At 46.1% G+C, this 21,463-nt stretch overlaps 1 protein-coding gene across 8 annotated transcripts in view; it reads left to right on the top strand.

Moving 5' to 3' along the window:
* Positions 1-205: 205 nt before the first annotated feature.
* DCAF6 (DDB1 and CUL4 associated factor 6) overlaps positions 206-21,463 on the top strand; it is a 618,531-nt gene continuing 597,273 nt past the window's right edge. For 5 of the 8 annotated variants that reach the window (XM_077295474.1, XM_077295473.1, XM_077295472.1 and 2 more), the window contains exon 1: positions 206-507. The gene's annotated coding sequence lies outside the window, so the exon portion shown is untranslated. The remainder of the gene's footprint in view (positions 508-21,463) is intronic. The other 3 variants (XM_077295470.1, XM_077295468.1, XM_077295467.1) reach the window with 1 other exon arrangement.

Below are 21,463 nucleotides of genomic sequence, written 5' to 3'. Positions count from 1 at the left end.
CTGCGCCGGATCACTAGAGAGCCTTCTTCTCTCCTCACTGAGCTGCGCCTGGCGCCAGATCACTATAGAGCCGCCTTCTTCTCTTCTCACTGAGCTGTGCCGGATCGCTAGAGAGCCTTCTTCTCTCCTCACTGAGCTGCGCCGCATCACTAGAGAGCTGCAGGAAGGACGCAGCTACAACCTCCGGCGTCACGCGCAGTTCCAAGCCTATGGACTCCGCCCACTTTCACGTCACGGTGACGTAGAAGACGAGCGCTTCCATTTCCATCCTAGGTGCTGTTCTATTTCTGGCCTCTGCTTCGTCCAGTTATTTGGCACTGACAGATATTCATGGCCGGCGTCCCGCCCGTCACATGCCCCCTCAGGAGTCTGCAGTGAGGGTCCGCTCTGCCGGAGAAGTTTGCTGCTGCAGAGGCTTTTCTCGGGTGCTGGAGCCGGCTGACAGGAGCCTGGACAAGGCGTCCTCTCGGGAAGCCCCGGTGACTGCAGAGGTGACGAGACTGTCCGGTAAGACGTGGCGACAGACCCTTAATCCGATGGGATGTTGTGGTTTGCTGTAACATTAGCTTGTGCTCACTGACTGTGTGCTCCTGGCAGGGCCGGACTGGCCGTCTGGCAATTCTGGCTAATGCCAGAACGGCCTGCCTGGTTGTGCGCTGTCTTATCTGCTATGTTATTAACAGAATCGGTGTTCTCAAGACACCCATACTGTTAATAGTTGTGACTGGGCACAAAGTCGCGTACTCCGTCACTTACCCCAGCAGGCCGCGGGTGTCATTAGAAATATTGGTCTTGTAGGAAATCTTGTTTTCTTCCATCCAGGGTAATAGTAATACACTGCTCAAAAAAATAAAGGGAACACTAAAATCCCACATCCTAGATATCACTGAATGAAATATTCCAGTTGTAAAACTTTATTCATTACACAGTGGAATGTGTTGAGAACAATAAAACCTAAAAATTATCAATTTAAATCACAACTAATATCCCACGGAGGTCTGGAGTTGTAATGATGCTCAAAATCAAAGTGGAAAATGAAGTTACAGACTGATCCAACTTCAGTGGAAATGCCTCAAGACAAGGAAATGATTCTCAGTAGTGTGTGTGGCCTCCATGTGCCTGTATGATCTCTCTACAACACCTGGGCATGTTCCTCATGAGGCGGCGGATGGTCTCTTGAGGGATCTCATCCCAGACCTAGACTAAAGCATCTGCCAAGTCCTGGACAGTCTGTGGTGCAACGTGACGTTGGTGGATGGTGCGAGACATGATGTCCCAGATGTGTTCAATCGGATTCAGGTCTGGAGAACGGGCGGGCCAGTCCATAGCTACAATGGCTTCATCTTGCAGGAACTGCTGACACACTCCAGCCACATGAGGTCTGGCATTGTCCTGCATTAGGAGGAACCCAGGGCCAACAGCATCAGCATATGGTCTCACAAGGGGTCTGAGGATCTCATCTCGGTACCTAGTGGCAGTCAGGCTACCTCTGGCGAGTACATGGAGGGCCGTGCGGCCCTCCAAAGAAATGCCACCCCACTCCATTACTGACCCACTGCCAAACCGGTCATGCTGAAGGATGTTGTAGGCAGCAGATCGCTCTCCACGGCATCTCCAGACTCTGTCACATGTGCTCAGTGTGAGCCTGCTTTCATCTGTGAAGAGCACAGGGCGCCAGTGGCAAATTTGCCTATCCTGGTGGTCTGTTGTAAATGCCAAGCGTCCTGCATGGTGTTTGGCTGTGAGCACAACCCCTATCTGTGGACGTCGGGCACTCAGACCATCCTCATGGAATCGGTTTCTAACCATTTGTGCAGACACATGCACATTTGTGGCCTGCTGGAGGTCATTTTGCAGGGCTCTGGCAGTGCTCCTCCTGTTCCTCCTTGCACAAAGGCGGACTTGGCGGTCCTGCTGCTGGGTTGTTGCCCTCCTACGGCCCCCTCCACGTCTCCTGGTGTACTGGCCTGTCTCCTGGTAGTGCCTCCAGCCTCTGGACACTACGCTGACAGACACGGCAAACCTTGCCACAGCTCGCATTGATGTGCCATCCTGGATAAGCTGCACTACCTGAGCCACTTGTGTGTGTTGCATAGTCCGTCTCATGCTACCACGAATGTGAAAGCTCAACCAACATTCAAAAGTGACCAAAACATCAGCCAGAAAGCAATGGCACTGAGATGTGGTCCCCACCTGCAGAACCACTCATTTATTGAGTACTAGATGGTGGCCCGATTCTAACGCATCGGGTATTCTAGCATATGTATGTATGTATGTATGTATATAGCAGCCACATAGTATATAGCACAGGCCACGTAGTATCTATATAGCACAGGCCACGTAGTATCTAGGAGCCATGTAGTATATAGCAGACATGCAGTATATAACACAGCCCACGTAATATATAACAGCCCACGTAGTATATAGCAGCCACGCACTATATAACACAGACCACGCAGTATATAATAGGCCACGCAGTATATAACACAGCTCACGTAATATATAGCACAGCCCACGCAGTATATCACACAGGCCACATAGTATATAACACAGCCCACGCAGTATATAACACTGGCCACGTAGTATATAGCAGCCACGCAGTATATAACACAGCCCACGTAGTATATAGCAGTGTGGGCACCATATCCCTGTTAAAAAAAATAATTAAAATAAAAAATAGTTATATACTCACCCGCCGGTATTCAGCGAAGCTGTCACGATGCGCGTGCTGCTGCCGCCAGCTTCCGTTCCCAGAGATGCATTGCGAAATTACCCAGATGACTTAGCGGTCTCGCGAGACCGCTAAGGGTATGTGCACACATCCGGAATGCATGCAGAATTTTCCTGAGATAAACCTGAGGTTTTCCGCAGGAATTCTGCATGTGTATTTTTCAAGTTTTTTGCACGGATTTTTAGCGTTTTTTTTCCGGGACACTCCAAATGCCATAATATAATGGGAAATCCGCATAAAATCCGCAAAAATAATGAACATGATGCTTACTTTCCCGCAATGCGTTTTTTTTGCGGAAAAAAACGCATCATGTGCATGATAGGATGCATATGTATGTGTTTTTTTTATGCATTTTTATAGCGTTTTTATCACGAAAAATGCAAAAATTCCTGAACGTGTGCACATACCCTAAGTCTTCTGGGTAATTTCGCAATGCGTCTCTGGGAATAGAAGCTCGCGGCAGCCACGCGCGCATCGGCGGACGACGGAAGGTGAGAATAGCAGGGTTTTTTAAAAATTATTTTTAACATTAGATCTTTTTACTATTGATAATGCATATACAGCATCAATAATAAAAAGTTGGTCACACAGGGTTATTAGCAGCGTTAACGGAGTGCGTTACCCGCGGCATAATGCGGACTGTTAACGCTGCCATTAACCCTGTGTCAGCCATGACTGGAGGGGAGTATGGAGCGGGCGCCGGGCACTGACTGCACGGAAGTAGGGAGGGACTAATTCTCGGCCGGACTGTGCCCGTTGCTGATAGTAGATGTCTTGATAATTGCCAATAATTTCCATCTGTTGTCTATTCCATTTGCACAACAGCATGTGAAATTGATTCTCAAACAGTGTTGCTTCCTAAGTGGACAGTTTGACAGTCTGTTGTTTGTGTTCCCTTTATTTTTTTAAGCAGTGTATATAGATAGCCCAAAAGTGGCATGTACAGTAGAGTAGGACCCATCAGAGGGAGGTCACTTCATTTTTATCTATTACTGTAAGTTTTGCAAAAAAAAAAAAAATTAGTTTTGAAAAAAATGCTTGAGAAGTACATTCTTTATTGAATGCTTCTCTGTGTTTTCTCATTGTGTGTGTGTGTGTACACACACACACACACACACACACACACACACACACACACACACACACACACACACACACACACACACACACACACACACACACACACCCACCCCCGTGTGAAAGTGTTCGGCCCCCTGGACTTTTCAACCTTTTCCCACATATCATGCCTCAAACATAAAAATACCAAATGTAAATTTTTGGTGAAGAATCAACTACAAGTGGAACACGATTGTGAATTTGAAAGAAAATTATTGGTTATTTTAAATTTTTGTGGAAATTCAAATACTGAAAAGTGGGGCGTGCAATATTATTCGGCCCCTTTACTTTCAGTGCAGCAAACTCCAGAAGTTCATTGTGGATCTCTGAATGATCCAATGTTGTCCTAAATGCCTAATGATGATAAATATAATCCACCTGTGTGTAATCAAGTCTCCGTATAAATGCACCTGCTCTGTGATGGTCTCAGGCTATGTGCCCACGTTGTGGATTCGTGTGCAGATTTTTCCGCACCGTTTTTGTAAAATCCGCAGGTAAAACTGCAGATTTCACCTGCGGTTTTACACCTGCAGATTCCTATTGAGGACCAGGTGTAAACTGCTGTGGAATCTGCAAAAGAATTGACATGCTGCGGAAAATACAACGCAGCGTTTCCGCATGGTATTTTCTCCAGTCACCTTCCATGACTGCAGTATTGGAGGATGTCTCCCCGCCCTAATAGGGGACAGGAAATCAGAGAGGTTAAATACCCTCCCCTTCCTGCAACCACCAGTGTTTTTCCTGTCCCCTATGGGGCATGAAGAGGTTCTCAGATAGTGCTGCCGTGGCTGGTGATCGGAGCACTGTTACCTGAATAGCCGGGCAGTTGAGGTCGGGGGGCTCCGCTCTCCTCCTCGGTGACTGCTCCCATCTCCGCATGCACTGCGTGACTTGGGACCTTCCATCCCGCCCTTCCTGCACCTCTCTCGTGGGGCATAGCAGGTCGGTGAAGCTCTCCGAGGTCCTCCTGTAGCTCCCCGGCTCTCCTCCTCTCACCTCGCCGCTGGAGGCTGCGCGACGCGCACCGGAAGTGACGATTCAGCCCCAGGTGCCGAACTTCCGGTTTAGGCCTCCATACTCCGGAGCCTTCGCGCGCGCCGGCTGGCGTTCCAAGCCTTCGGCAGCCATGACAGTTGATTCGATCACAGCACCCCCTACGAACCCTAGGAGGGGGAGGAGCATAGAATTAGCTGGCGACCTCCATGTGTATATATTACTGGTCGGGGGAAGCCTCCAGTTAAGGCCTCTGTCTGTGTCCCTTCTGACCAGTGACTGACTGACCCTATGGACGGCGACAAACCCCTGCACTCTACTTCTGCAGAGCCCAGCGTTCACCCTCCTACTGTAAGTAGAGGATGAGGTACCTTGCTGTCCAGCTTTTTGTTATTAAATGACTTAGTCCAGCCTTTCTCTTCTAGGGAGACAAGGCCTCTGCCCCTAAAAAATCCAGTCGCAAGTGTGGTACATGTGCGATCAAGCTTCCCTCGGCTTATAAGAAAAAACTCTGCCAACCATGCACGGATGAAGTGCTGCGCAGTGAACAGCCCTCCCTCCTGGACAGCATCAGAACCCTCATCAAACAGGAGGTCCAATCCTCTATGGCGGCCCTGTCTCAGGCCCTGACACCACAGCCGCCTCCTCCTAAGAAAAGGAAGATGGCTCCTACTGTATCTGACTGAACCCGAGGTATGGATCTCGCCTGAGTCAGAGGACATTTGGGAGAATGAGGGTTCTACTTCCAACCCCAAAACAGACAATAAAAAATATCTCTTCTCTTCCGAAGATATGGAAGAGCTTATTTCCATGGTGAGGGCTACCATGGGGGTGGAAGAGGAGGTAGCAAGTCATTCCGTTCAGGATGACATGTTTGAAGGGTTAAAACCTAGGACCCCGAAAGGGTTCCCTATTCACGAGAATATTGAAAACCTTATCCTTCAAGAGTGGGGCCTACCTGAGAAAGCTTTGAGTGTCCCATCAGAATTAAAGAATCGTTTCCCTCAGGTGGGGGACTGTTCTTTATGGGAGATGCCTAAAGTAGATGTACAGGTGTCCAGGGTGATAAAAAAAACGGCTCTACCCTTCGAGGATTCCTCACAGCTTAAAGATCCTATGGATCGAAAAACTGAGAGCTTACTAAAGAAATCCTGGGACACATCTACTAATCTGCTGAAGACAAATGTGGCCTCCACATGTGATGCCAGATCCCTATTTCTCTGGTTACCTACCTTAGAAAATCACCTTTCTCAAGGGACATCTAGGGAGGAAATGTTAAATTCCCTACCATTACTCCAGAAGGCAACGGGGTTCCTGGCGGATGCTTCCACTGAGTCTGTACAGGCAGCTGCTAGGTCCGCAGTTCTCTCTAACTCTACTAGGAGAGCTCTATGGCTTAAATCCTGGGGAGGTGACTTAACTTCTAAATCCAGGTTATGTGGTATTCCCTTTCAGGGGCATTATATGTTCCGGCCAGCCCTCGATGACATCCTAGGCAAGGCTATGGATAAAAAGAAAGCTCTTCCGGAGCAAAAAAGCTCAAGGAAACGCTTTTTTTCACTCGGGGATGCCTCAATGCAGATATTCTCGATCTGCTTCAGGCAGGGGCAATCTCCCAGGTACCTCCTCAGGAAGTAGGAGAAGGCCACTATTCTCGCCTAATTTTTGGTAAAAAAAACCTCTGCGAAACACCGGGTTATCATAAAGCTGAAACCCCTGAATCAAGTAATCAAATACCACAGATTCAAAATGGAATCAATCAAATCAGCAATCCCGCTGATTGGCCAGGACTGGGTAATGGCTACGTTGGATCTGAGGGACGCTTACTATCATGTGCCGATACATCCCGACCACAAAGTTCCTCAGATTTGCGGTGGCCCAGAACCATCAAACCAGCCATTATCAGTTCAACGTCCTCTCATTCGGAGTCTCATCAGCTCCACGGGTTTTTACCAAGATCATGTCAGAAGCAGTGATCTTCATCCGGCATCAGGGGATCTGTATCATCCCGTACCTGGACGATTTTCTCATTATTGCTCCATCTGTCCCTCGTTAAATCAGGATGTGCCGAAAGTCCTGGATATCATGAAGTCACTGGGATGGATTCCGAACTTGGAGAAGTCTGACCTCAATCCATCACCAAGGAAAAAAATTCTAGGGGTTCTTCTGGACTCAAGGGAAAGAATGTCCTTCTTACCCAGGGACCGTCAGTATGATCTCATCCACAGGATCTCTAGGTTCAGGAGCCAGAATTCTCCAACCCTAAGGGACTCGATGTCATTCCTGGGTTCATTGACGTCCTGCATCCAGGCAGTCTCCTGGGCCCAGGCTCACACAAGTCCGTCAAACCCACATCCTGAGACATTCAAAAGGACCCCAGAATGCTCTAACCAGGAGGATTCCCCTTCCCAATCACCTGAAATCCTCCCTTTCATGGTGGCTGAGCTCCCAGAACCTTCAAAGAGGAGTCAGCTGGGATCAAAGGCCTCTGAAGGTACTCAAAACAGATGCGAGCCAGAGAGGTTGGGGTGCCATAATAGAAGGTTCCCACTTCCAAGGGTTGTGGGCCCCAAACATCAGGTCCAGATCCTCGAATCTGAGCGAACTGAAAGCCGAGGAGGCGCTAAAAGCCGCATCCGTCCTCATCCAGGGTCACCATGTACGGATTATGTCTGACAACACAACTACGATGGCCTACCTCCGACACCAGGGAGGCACAAAATACACCAGCCTAAAATCAACCGCTGCAAGGATTTTTTCCTGGGGAGAAAGACATCTCCTGTCCATCTTGGCAGTACGCATAAAGGAGTCAGACAATGCCCAGGCGGACTTCCTAAGCAGAAGGGATTTCCATCCTGGAGAATGGTCCTTGAACCAAGAGGTGTTCCTATCCTTAGTCCAGAGATGGGGAAGTCCCGATGTGGATCTGTTCGCCAACAGTCAGAACACAGTCGGACACTTTCTTCTCCCTCAACTTCTCTGGGGGGGGCTCAGGGACTGGACGCCTTCTCCCATCCTTGGAAGTTTGCTCTGGCATACACTTTTCCACCAATTCCCATTTTGCCAAGGATGTTACAGAAGATCCGGGCGGATCGAGTCACAACAATTCTGGTAGCACCGATGTGGCTGGGAAGAAGCTGGTACGGTGCAATAACAGACATGTTTCTGGAAGGCCCGATACTTCAACCTCAGATAGTAGACTTTCTTCAGCAGGGGCCACTGCTACACCCGGACCTTCACAGGCTGAAACTGGCAGCCTGGTTACTGAGACCGAGATTCTCAGAGCTAGAGGTCTCTCAGATGACGTCATTCAAACCCTACAAAAAAGTAGGAAACCTATAACTAATGCCATCTATGGCAAGGTTTGGAAAACATTTTCATTATGGTGTGCCCCAAACAAACCTGATCCATTCCATCCCAACATCGCTCAGATATTAGAATTTCTCCAAAAGGGACTGGAGTTAGGACTCTCACCTAGCACCTTTAAAAGTTCAGGTGTCGGCACTAAGTTCCTTTTTTGATCAGGATTTAGCAGGTCACCGTTGGGTTAAACGTTTCATGACATCTGCAGCTAGGATTCGCCCTAGGCTCCAGGTCCAGACCCCTCCTTGGGATCTGAACCTCGTACTAAATAGTCTGACCAGGGACCCCTTTGAGCCCTTATCAGCCATCAGCTTGAAAATCCTGACCCTCAAGACTGTCTTCCTAGTAGCAATCACTACCGCTAGGCGCATAGGAGAGTTACAGGCTTTCAGTACAGGAGCCATGCCTAACAATAACCATGGATAGCATAATCCTTAAACTGGACCCTGCCTTTATGCCGAAAGTAGTCTCAGACTTCCGCAGAAGTCAAGATATTGTCTTACCCTCATTCTGTCCAAATCCTTCTAATCCGAAGGAAGAAACCTTTCACACCCTGGATGTCCGCAGGGTGCTCCTGTTCTACCTCCAACAAACGGAGGGTTGGAGGATAGACCAAAACCTTTTCGTCCAGTGGTCAGGACGGAATAAAGGCAAGAAAGCGGCTAAAAGTACGATCGCTAACTGGATCAAGCAGGCCATCTGTCTTGCATACTCAACCCGGGAAATTGCTCCCCTGGCATCGCTGAAAGCTCACTCCACCCGTTCAGTCTCAACGTCCTGGGCAGAGAGAGGCAACGCATCATCGGAGCAGATATGCAGAGCTGCCACCTGGTCGTCAATCCATAAATTCACCAGGCATTACAGGCTAAATTTCAATAGGGATCTATCGTTTGGCAGACGTGCTCTGCGGGCTGTTGTCCCTCCCTAAAGAAATTAGCTGTTGGTATCACTCCGATACTGCTGTTGTGGAAGGTGACTGGAGAAAATAGAATTAGACTTACCGGTAATTCAGTTTCTAGGAACCTTCCACGACAGCACTAATTTCCCTCCCTATCTGATATTCTTATTGGATGATTCCTGCACTTAAGTGGTAACTATACATCCTACTGTGTCCAGAAAAAACACTGGTGGTTGCAGGAAGGGGAGGGTATTTAACCTCTCTGATTTCTTGTCCCCTATTAGGGCGGGGAGACATCCTCCGATACTGCTGTCATGGAAGGTTCCTAGAAACCGAATTACCATTAAGTCTAATTCTATTTTCCGCAGCATGAGCACAGCAGATTTAGTTTTCCATAGGTTTACATGGTACTGTAAACCGCATGGAAAACAGCTGCTAATCCGCAACGTGTGCACATAGCCTCAGGGTTCTGTTTGAAGCACAGAGAGAATCATGAATTACCGTCTTTTCAAAGGACACCGGTGCTGGAAAAACGGACAGCACTCGCATGCTGCGAGTGCTGTGCGTTTTTTTTTCTCACACCCATAGACTTGCATTGGCGAGACTCGGCCGATATACGCCTACAATCGCAGCATGCTGCGATTTCACTCGCACGTAAAATACGCCCTAGGAAAAAAAACTGTTGATGTGGGCTTCCCCATAGATTATCAGCGGTCCTAGTGCTATGCGATTTTTCTTCTTGCATAGCAGTCGTCCGTATTCAACGCTAGTGTGGCTCCAACCTTAGATCCGGACTCATTGCTAGCTACTTCAGAACTCTCCAGCATTTTGTTTTCATCCATTAATTTTTCTACAATAATTTTCTGGGAGGAATACTTCATTAAACATGTACTATACAAAATATTCTACTAAAATTTTGTTGCTACACTAAATTGGTTTTACTAGGCGCAAGTCAGAAAATACAATTCCTGACGCTAACTGTAATTCTACGTTTTAGTAAAAAAAATACTGTAATAAGCTAATTACTGCAGTGATTTTTACAACATATTATGGACGTAGGGACAGCTAAATCTACCCTATTTTTTTTTTTTTAACATTACATTTATTTTTTTACACATAATAAAATTGAACTCTGATCAGAGCAGGACAAACACAGAGGTGGTGCAAACGCAGAAATATAAGCCTGACCGGGAAAACTTCAGGCCAATAATTGAGCACGGATGAGGATCAGTGATCTGTGTCACTGATCATTGCTCAGTGGCTGTACGATGGAGGTGGTAGAAAAAAAAATATATATATATGAATAATCGCCATGCCAAAATTTATGTGCAATTGCTGATCAGCCATCATTGTTTTTTAACAATATGATCCAAGTAAGGGTCAAACACCGAAGAGATCCATTTAAAATATCAATTTATTAAATTAAATCTAAAACATAGTAAAAAAAAAGCATCAAATGTCACAGTAAGGCTTCTTTCACACTTGCGTCGGTACGGGGCCATAGCTAAGCATCGGCGCGACGTACCGACGCACGTTGTGAAAATTTGGAACGACGTGGGCAGCGGATACAGTTTTTCAACGCATCCGCTGCCCATTCTAAAGTCCGGAGAGGAGGGGGTGGAGTTCTGGCCGCGCATGCGGGGTAGGAAATGGCGGATCCGACGTACGAAAAAACATTACATTGAACGTTTTTTCGTGACGACGGTCCGCCAAAACACGACGGATCCATAGGCAGCATCAATAGTAAAAAAAAGTTGGTCACACAGGGTTAATAGCAGCGTTAACAGACTACGTTACACTGCGTTATGCCACGGGGTAACGCAAGTCCTTTTAACGGACTGCTAAAACGCTATGTGGGCGCTGACTGGAGGGGGCACTGACTGGAGGGGAGTAGGGAGCGGCCAATTCGTGGCCGGTATGTGCCTGTCGCTGATTGGTCGCGACCAATCATCGACGCACGACTTTCACAGTTGCTGGGTCTTAATATAGACTTTTTTATAAATTGTCCTTAATAGATGTTATTATTTTTCAATGCCCAATGAGTTATAAGTGTGGAGATTTACAACCCCATCAAAAAGGAATTTCAAACTAGAAATGTTCTATCAGTAAAAGGGCCTAACAGGTATCCTGTATTAATAGATGCTTATTTCTAGTAGGTTCCCATATAGTTTATAGTGCCTAAGCCCTCACGGGAATGTTACGGATAATACAGATAAAGTGCTGTGCAGAAAGTGCCATGCATCGCATATCTGGTGATGTAGATTAATAATAGCCTTGCTGTCCTGGGTCCGAGCAGCGTCCCCTCACCCCGACGTGCGTTTCGCCGCTAGCTTCAATCGCCATAGTGAAAAAGGCACCAAGATAGGGATTTTAATCTGTGACTGCTGCTATTGGTTGGTCAGAATTAACCAGGTGATCACCGATGCGGGGTTTGATCCCACCTTTATTGGTAGGCCTCATTAAGGACTTAAAAGTGCTTTCATATGGTACTGGCGCTAGTCCTAACACATACAAGTGTTTAGATGTTAAAGGGGTTGTCCAGTCTAAATTAAGTCTGCAGTCACTTGTATGGATGGAGTGAGGTCATGCCCACTAGTCAGGCTCTGGCCAGGAGTATATATGACTCATACATACCCTTTGGTCCGATCTTAGAAACCTGTGAATCCTCGCAGTGCACAGTGCATGCTCTGGGGGGATTCATAAGTCTGCAGTCACTGTATCAGTTTAGACTGGACAAACCCTTTAATGACTCTTGTTCCTAGTTTAGATGGACAGCTACATCCTTTTACAGGGAGAAGTTCATATACATATGTTGTTTGTATTGTGAAATCTGGTGACTTCTACCAATATTTTTAGTAGCATCACGCGGCTGTAGGAGATATGATATAGGGACTTTGTTTAGGAGGATTTAAATATTTGTAGTCTAGGTTGTTGGCCCATTAAAGAATTTGTTTACTATAGTGTGGCGTTTTGATGGCAAAACGTTAGTGTGGGTCAGTACTAATAGTTCTCGTCTTTCTTTACTGCTGACAAATTGTTGACATCTCCAATTACAGGGACACCGGCCCGGAGCCAATGAACACATGTTGTACTAGGGTTGTTGTTTTTCACTTATAATTATCTTTGCTTTCTGCAGTCTTATTCACACAATAATTAATGTGTGTAATACAGAAATATAACTAGCTGGCCGGTGCAAAATTTTCAAACAATTTCAGGAAAATCAAGCTGGTCAAATGTAAATGTATTTAATGAGATGATGAACACAGAGAGGTATGTGTGTGTGTGTGTGTGTGTGTGTGTGTGTGTGTGTGTGTGTGTGTGTGTTTTGACGAATATTTGAGCCCATGGATCCATTATAAGTCCATTTTGCAAGCTGGTGAGAAAATCTCGCCATATGGATGTCACACAGATGCTTACATGCGAGAAAATCGCATCCGTGCACTGCACACTGATGACATACAGATCACTGTTCAGGGAACATTTCTGCAGTTCTCGTCCGTATAAAATTGACCATTTTTTTTTATACATTGTGTGTGACTGCAGCCTAAAGGAGATCCCCCAACATTAAACATAATGGTATTTTACTTACTGATCAGAAGGGGTCTGATTGTCAGGACCTTGCAAAAGAACAGGGGTAGCAGCATTTTTTTCCCCCTCCACAGCAGCACTGCCATCTATTTGCAGTGTAGGGAAGTGCAACACAGCCCTATGTATGTGAACGGAGCAGTTCCCTGTACAGCAGTGCCACTTTGACAGTAAAAATGATGGAGAATTAACCCCATAACTGAGCATTGTATAATAATTGGGAATATCCCTTTAAAAAAAAAATGTAATATCTGCAGATTATTTTACACTTTTTTTTTTTTTTTTCTTCCCTACGTTCGGATTTTTTTTTTTCAAATTTTTGCATAGTTGTTTCCACCAATCTCTCCCATCGGGAAACAATGTACAGTCTGAGTTATGTCAACGCTGCAGTTTTTTACTTGGAACCAGAGGTGACTCCAGGTCACCAATAAGCTGCAACCTTAGAAGGAAGATAGACTTTTCAATGACTGTCCAGTAATACGGAAAATCTGATGGTTCAGAATCTGTCCGGTCCCTTTTAGGCTTCATTCATATATAGCTTCAGTTTTAAAGCTGAAGTCTTAAACTGGTAAAGTCTTACTTATATTATACTTTCACATATGTAGCAAATGTTTTATATGTATCTGCCTGAAATCCGCTGGGCAAGGAGTTCGGCAAGCTGGAAAGCCCCCAAGGCAAATGTTAGGATTTGTTACAACCTTGTGGTATAGTGCTTTGGGTTAGTGTGGTGCCACCTGCAGGTCATTTTTCCTTACTGCAGTTTTATGAAAATGTTTAAAATGTATTTTGTAATAACATTGTGTGTATGTGTAGTTTGTTTGGCTATTTTCTTGCTTAAGGGGGCAAGTTTACCTTTCAAATGGTGTATCATTTGTGTGCGTGGGTGCAGTATGAACGGAGATACAAAGGAATCACCGAAAAAGAGTGTTTTGAAATAATATAGAAGGATAAACCGTATTTTTTGGATTATAAGATGCACATTTTTCCCTCCAATATTTTGGGGAAAAATGGTTGTGCGGCTTTATAATCCGAATGCATACCAGCGGTGGGGGAGGGCTGCAGTGGAGCAAGGTCACTGCTCAAGTAAGCTGACGACTGCAGGAGGGAGGAGATGCTGCGGGTCCCAGACTGGGAGGAGGGGGTTTTCAGTAGCGCAAGGATGTGGCGGGCAATTCTATGGTTTTCAATGGGGTGGACATCGGGAAAATGGCTACCAGAGGTGGTGCATGCGCAGATTGCGCTACCAGGTAATCTACTATGAAAGTGGACTATTAGACCTACCACTATTTTATTTATTTTACTCGCCCAAAATTTGGGGTGAGTCTTGTGGTCCAGTGCGTATTATAATTCGCAAAATACGGTGTATATATATTTGTTATTACAAAATATGTACAATTCTATACATATAATAACCAGTATACTACAGTTATTATGGTAAAGTGGCTATATAGATCGGTAATTTTATGTCACCTTGCTAAATCTCAGGAAATCTTCCGCATCACAGGTGGATGATGTAGCTGCTCAGGGGCCCATTAGGTTAGAGGCTCACTGTCCTTTTAAAAGCAGCTTTCCCACTATCAATTAGATTGCACATAAGGACATAAGATAATTAACTTAACTCAAAACGTGGAAGAGGCCAGGAGCCATTTGGTGAGCTGCATTTCTTGCTACATGTTCACAGACTTAACAGTGGAAAAGCCAAACTTCACATGCCAGAAATGCAAGCTTGTGTCCCTGTTGGAGGAAAAGTTGCAAAATCTAGAAGAAAGGTTAGCTACATTGAAAATCATTAAGGAAGGTGAAGAGTTCTTAGACAGAGCAGAATTATCTCTTCATGTTACAGAAAGAGAAGAAATTCGAAGTGCACCTGAAAAAACAGAGGAATGGAAGCATGTGACCCAGAGAAGCAGGAGGATCAAGAGGCAGTCAGCACCCATATGGCTCAGGAACCAGTACCAGGCTCTCACGCAGGAGAATGACGAAGAAATACATGAAAATAAGACTTTGCCCACAAAGACCCACCTTGGATGCCCTCAGAGTCCTTCTGGATGAAGAAAGAAAAATGTGAAGAAGAAACTGAGAGTTGTGGTCATTGGGGATTCCCTGTTGAGAGGATCATAGGCCACAATCTGCAGACCGGATATAACCTCAAGAGAAATGTGCTGTCTTCCAGGTGTTAGATTAAAAATGTCTGACATGATATCAGGACTCTTCAGACCTACAGATGACTACCCATTCCTGCTAATGTGGGGACAAATGACACCGCAAGAAACGATAGGAGACCATCTGCAGTGACTTTGAAAGCTTAGGTAAGAAAGTGAAAGAACTGGAAGCGCAGGTGCTCTTCTCTTCCATCCTCCCAGTGGATGGCCATGGAACAAGGAGGTGGAATAAAATTCTTCAGGTGAACAACTGGCTATGTCGATGGTGCCGTCAGTAAAAGATTTGGATTTCTGATATCACTGAGTGAATTACCTATACGATGGACTACTTGCTAGAGATTGGTTACACCTTACGAAGACTGGAAAACATGTATTTGGAAGTCGACTTGCTAAACTCATCAGGAGAGCTTTAAACTAGAACAATGTGGGAAGGGAAGCAAAACGCCAGAAAAAGCCATACACTTGACAAATACTATGGAGAACTCTTCTATTAGAAGTGGAAGGAAAGCGCAAAGACAACAAAATCTAAATAACAATATTGGAGAAAGAGAAACCAATCACAAACTAAAATATTTCTATATGAATGCACAAAGTATGGGCAACAAACAAGGAGAATTGGAACTACTAATGCAGGAAAAGAAATATGTCATTGGAATCACTGAAACTTGTTGGGACAATACACATGATTGGAATACAAGGCTTGAAGGATACAACTTATTTGCAAGAAACAGACTTGATAAACGAGGATGAGGTGTCGCATTGTATGTTAGAAAAGCGTATATCTGCACAGAGATTGAAGCTTCAGAGACTGGAAGTTCTGTGGAAACTGGGTAAGAATAGAAGGACAGAACAATGGAAAGGGCACCATTGTAGGCATTTACTACAGGCTGCCTGTGCAAGCTGAATATATGAACTCTTTATGCATCAAATTGCCAAGTTCTCCAAAAAATATGGCATAATTGTCATGGGAGATTTCAACTATCCAGACATTTGTTGGGTATCTCTCTCAGGCAAAACTAACAGGTCAAACAAATTCTTATCCTCTCTTGCTGACAATTTTATCTTCCAGAAGGTAGGAGAGAAAACAAGGGGATCTGCTACCTTGGATCTAATCCTTATAAACAGGGAGGAAATGGTTGAGGAGGTAAGAGTGGCTGGGACCCTAGGAGGTAGCCATCATGCTATTTTAGAATTTTGTGTAACTAGAGGAGGAAGACTTGTGAAGACTCAGACATCAAGGTTAGATTTCAGAAAGGCAGATTTTAAGGGACAAAAATGTCCAGGAAGGATGGAAAATCTTGAAAAATGAGATTCTCAAAGCACAATTGTTAACAATTCCGAAAAGAGGGAAGAATAGGAAGCATTTAAGGAAACAAGGATGGATGAACACAGAACTTAAACACATGCTAAAAACGAAGAAAGAAATGTTTATCAAATGGAAAGAGGGAGGCATATCTAAAGAAGAATATAATGCTGTCTGCAGAACCTGCAGGGCACGAATCAGATTATCTAAAGCTGACAATTGAATTAAGGCTTGCAAGAGACTTCAAAAGCAATAAAAAATAGATTTTGGCGATATGTCAAAAGTAAAAGAAAAGTCAAAGATGCTATAGGATTTGTACAGTATGAAAATGATCAAATGGTAAGAAAGGATGTTGAGAAGGCCGAACTTTTAAATTCCTATTTTGCATCTGTTTTCTCTCAGAAAGGAAATTTATCATCAACTGGTTTTCACTGTCCTATTAAGGGAATAGAAGAATCCAGGATATCTATAAACAGAAAGATAGTGAGGAAACACTTACCGTATATACTCTAGTATAAGCCGAGAATTTCAGCCCATTTTTTTAGACTGAAATTGCCCCTCTCGGCTTATACTCGAGTCATTCCCAGGGGAGGGAGAGCGGCAGCTGTCTAATAATACTCACCTGCTCCTGGCACAGTCCCTGCATGTCCCTGGTTCTTCGGGCGCTGACAACTTCTTCTTGTATTGAGTGGTCACATGGTACCGCTCATTACAGTAATGAATATGGACCCGACTCCACTCCCATAGGGGTGGAGCCGCATATTCATTACTGTAATGAGCGGTACCATGTGACCGATCAATACAGGAAGAAGCTGCCGGCGCCCGGAGAACCAGGGACATGCAGGGGCCACGCCGGGAGCAGCTGAGTATGGCCGGTTTCACACTTGCGTATGGAGCAAGCTGCGGAGGGCTGCGGACTTCCTCCGTGAAGCCCCGCCCTCCGCCTCTAGCTCCGCCTACTTCTGCATGCGGCCGGCATGCGGCCTGTGTACCTATATTTAACATTAGGTACGCAGGTTGTGCCGCAGTATGCGGAGGCTGCCGCATGCGGCGTTTTGACGCTGCAGCTACCAGCGTAGGACGCAGCCTGTAGCATTGGTTTTTTTTATCTGCAGCGTCAAAACGCCGCATGCGGCACCATCCGCATACTGCGGCAGGACCTGCGTACCTAATGTTAAATATAGGTACACAGGCTGCATGCAGAAGTAGGGGGAGCTAGCGGCGGAGGTGCTGTGGGGGGCGGGGCTTCACGGAGGAAGTCCGCAGCCCGCCGCAGATCAGGTAAACGCTAGTGTGAAACTAGCCTATGACGGGGGAGCAGTGCGCGATATTCACCTGTCCCCCATTCCACCGTTGGCGCCGCTGTGTCTTCTGCGTCCTCTGCAGTGATGCTCAGGTCAGAGGGCGCGATGACGCGATTAGTGTGCACGCTGCCCTCTGCCTGAAGAGTCAGTGCAGAGGACGCGGAAGACACAGCAGCGCCGACGGTGGAACGGGGGACAGGTGAATATAGCAAGTGCCGGGGGCCTGAGCGATGAGAGGTGAGTATGTGATTTTTTTTTTTTTCTTTTAATCGCAGCAAATATGGGGCAAATATCTCTATGGAGCATCTTATGGGGCCATAATCAGCATTTGTGCAGCATTATACGGGGCACATGTGTCTATGGAACATCTTATGGGGCCATAATCAGCATTTGTGCAGCATTATACGGGGCAAATATCTCTATGGAGCATCTTATAGGTCCCATCATAAACTGTATGGAGCATTATATGGGGCGTATTTTGTATGGAGCATCTTATGGGGCCCATCATGAACTGTATGGAGCATTATATGGGGCTCTTGATTCAATATGGATATTCACATGACAGATATGACAGAATCACTGACTGGGTGGATCAGGGAAATTCTGTAGATATAGTATATCTTGACTTCAGCAAAGCATTTGACAAAGTATCTCACACAATCTTTATTGAAAAAATGACTAAGTATGGAATGGACAAGGCAACTGTTAGGTGGATTCATAACTGACTTAGTGATCGGACCCAAAGAGTGGTTGTAAATGGCTGTACATCCAGTGGAAGAATGTCGCAAGTGGGGTACCACAGGGTTCTGTCCTGGTTCCTGTATTGGCCAACATCTTTTTCAATGATTTAGATGAAGAAATTGAGGGTACACTGATTAAATTTGCTGATGACACAAAGCTAGGAGGGATGGCAGTTGTTATGATCCTTAGTGGTTGAGGATCACAAATTACTCCAGCTAAGTAACAAACATAGGACAAGCTCTAGGGAGGTGGCAAACTGGACTGACCGCAAATCTGAACCTATCCAAACACACTAGAATTAGCCGGTGAACGTGCCTAAAAATCCTAGACGTCTCGAGCCAGCCTGAGCCAACAACTAATAACGGTGAGGTAAGAGGAAGGCACATACACAGGGGTGAAACCAGATTCAGCAAATGAGGCCCACTAATACTAGATAGCAGAAAATAGAAAAGGGAATCTATGCGGTCAGTAAAAAACCCTTACAAAATATCCACTCTGAGATTTCAAGAACCCCCACACCAACTAACGGTGTGGGGGGAGAAACTCCGTCCCCTAGAGCAACCAGCAAGCGAGGAAATCACATTTTAGCGAGCTGGACTAAAAACATAATGAACGCTGATAATCAAAAAATGACCAAACAAAAACTTAGCTTGTCTTGGAGAGACTGGGAGCAAGGTAGACACAAGGAATCTGAAGAGCACTGAATACATTGATAGCAGGCAAGGAACTGAGTATCCAGGTGAGCTAAATAGGAAACCAACCAAGGATAACGAACCAGCTGATGCTGCCAACCTGCAGAAAGACAACACTACACAGTACCGCTTGTGACCACTAGAGGGAGCCCAAAAATAGAGTTCACAACAGGCAGTACTAGAGAAGAGAGAGCGAGAGGATTCAAAAAGATATAAATAAACTAGAGCAGTGGGCAGCATCTAACAGAATGATTTTTAACCCCTTCCCGACCTGTGACGCACCGTATGCGTCATGGAGGGATCGCGTCCCTGCAGATCGGGTGAAAGGGTTAACTCCAATTTCACCCGATCTGCAGGGACAGGGGGAGTTGTACTTTAGCCCAGGGGGGGTGGCTTTGCCCCCACGTGGCCACGATCGCTCTGATTGGCTGTTGAAAGTGCAACAGCCAATCAGAGCAATTTGCAATATTTCACCTATGAAAATGGTGAAATATTGCAATCCAGCCATGGCCGATGCTGCAATATCATCGGCCATGGCTGGAAATCCTGATCTGCCCCCCCCCACTGCCACCGATCTGCTCCCCGGTCCTCCGTTCAGTCCGGTACTCCCCTGCGTCCGCCTGTCCGCTCCCCCGTCCTAGTGTCCGCTCCCCCCTGTGCTCCGATCCACCCCCCTGTGCTCCGATTCACCCCCCCTCCCCACCCCTTCATACTTACCGATCCTCCCGGAGTCGGTCCGTCTTCTCCCTGGGCGCCGCCATCTTCCAAAATGGCGGGCGCATGCGCAGTGCGCCCGCCGAATCTGCCAGCCGGCAGATTCGTTCAATGTACATTTTGATTACTGTGATATAACCCAACACAGTGATCAAAATAAAAAAAATAGTAAATGAACCCCCCCCCCTTTATCACCCCCATAGGTAGGGACAATAATAAAATAAAGAAAATATTTTTATTTTTTTTCCCACTAGGGTTAGGGGTAGGGTTAGGGGTAGGGGTAGGGTTAGGGGTAGACTTAGGGGTAGAGTTAGGGTTAGGGCTAGGGTAAGGCTATGTGCACACGTATTTTGGTACTCTGCGGATTTTTCCGCAGTGGATTTGATAAATCCACAGTGCAAAACCGCTGCGGATTTACCGCGGATTTACCACGGTGTTTCTGCGGTTTTTCTGCAGATTTCACTGCGGTTTTACAACTGCGTTTTCTATTGGAACAGTTGTAAAACCGCTGCGGAATCTGCAGAAAGAAGTGACATGCTGCGGAATGTAAACCGTGCGTTTCCACTCAGTTTTTTCCGCAGCATGTGCACAGCGTTTTTTGTTTCCCATAGCTTTGCATTCAACTGTAAACTCATGGGAAACTGCTGCGGAAACGCTGCTGCGGACCCGCAGCTGCGGAAACGCCTTAGAATTAGGCTATGTGCACATGGTGCGGATTTGGCTTCGGATCCGCAGCGGATTGGCCACTGCAGATTCGTAGCAGTGTTCCATCAGGTTTACAGTACCATGTAAGCCTATGGAAAACCAAATCCGCTGTGCCCATGGTGCGGAAAATACCATGCAGAAATGCTGCGTTGCATTTTCCGCAGCATGTCAATTCTTTGTGTGGATTCCGCAGCGTTTTACACCTGTTCCTCAATAGCAATCCGCAGGTGTAATCCGCACAAAAAACACTGGAAATCTGCGGTAAATCTGCATGTAAAACGCAGTGCCTTTTACCTGCGGATTTTTCAAAAATGGTGCGAAAAAAATCTCACACGAATCCGCAACGTGGGCACATAGCCTTAGGGTTAGTGTTGGAATTAGTTAGGGTTGGAATTAGGGCTAGGGTTGGAAATAGGGTTAAGATTAGGCTTGTGGTTAGAGTTATGGTTAGGGTTAGGGGTGTGTTGGGGTTAGGGTTGTGGTTAGGGTTAGGATTAGCGTTAGGGTTGGGATTAGGGTTAGGGGTGTGTTGGGGTTAGGGTTGTGGTTAGGAGTGTGTTGGGGTTAGGATTGTGATTAGGGTTATGGCTAGAGTTGGCATTAGGGTTAGGGGTGTGTTGGGGTTAGAATTGAGGGGTTTCCACTGTTTAGGCACATCAGGGGTCTCCAAACGCAACATGGCGCCGCCATTGATTCCAGCCAATCTTGCGTTCAAAAAGTCAAATGGTGCTCCCTCCCTTCCGGGCCCTGACGTGCGCCCAAACAGTGGTTTACCCCTACATATGGGGTACCAGCATACTCAGGACAAACTGGGCAACAACTATTGGGGTCCAATTTCTCCTGTTACCCTTGTGAAAATAAATTGTGGGCTAAAAAATCATTTTTGAGGAAAGAAAAATGATTTTTTATTTTCACAGCTGTGCGTTGTAAACTTCTGTGAAGCACTTGGGGGTTCAAAGTGCTCACCACATATCTAGATAAGTTCCTTGGGGGGTCTAGTTTCCAAAATGGGGTCACTTGTGGGGGGTTTCTACTATTTAGGCACATCAGGGGCTCTGCAAACGTAACATGATGCCCGCAGGCCATTCCATCAAAGTCTGCATTCCAAAGCGTCACTACTTCCCTTCCGAGCCCCGGCATGTGCCCAAACAGTGGT

Source organism: Ranitomeya variabilis, chromosome 3 (assembly GCF_051348905.1).
Source record: "Ranitomeya variabilis isolate aRanVar5 chromosome 3, aRanVar5.hap1, whole genome shotgun sequence".
Classification (NCBI taxonomy): domain Eukaryota; kingdom Metazoa; phylum Chordata; class Amphibia; order Anura; family Dendrobatidae; genus Ranitomeya; species Ranitomeya variabilis.
The sequence above is the reverse complement of the archived record's forward strand: the minus strand, read 5'-3'. Positions and strand labels throughout refer to the sequence as shown.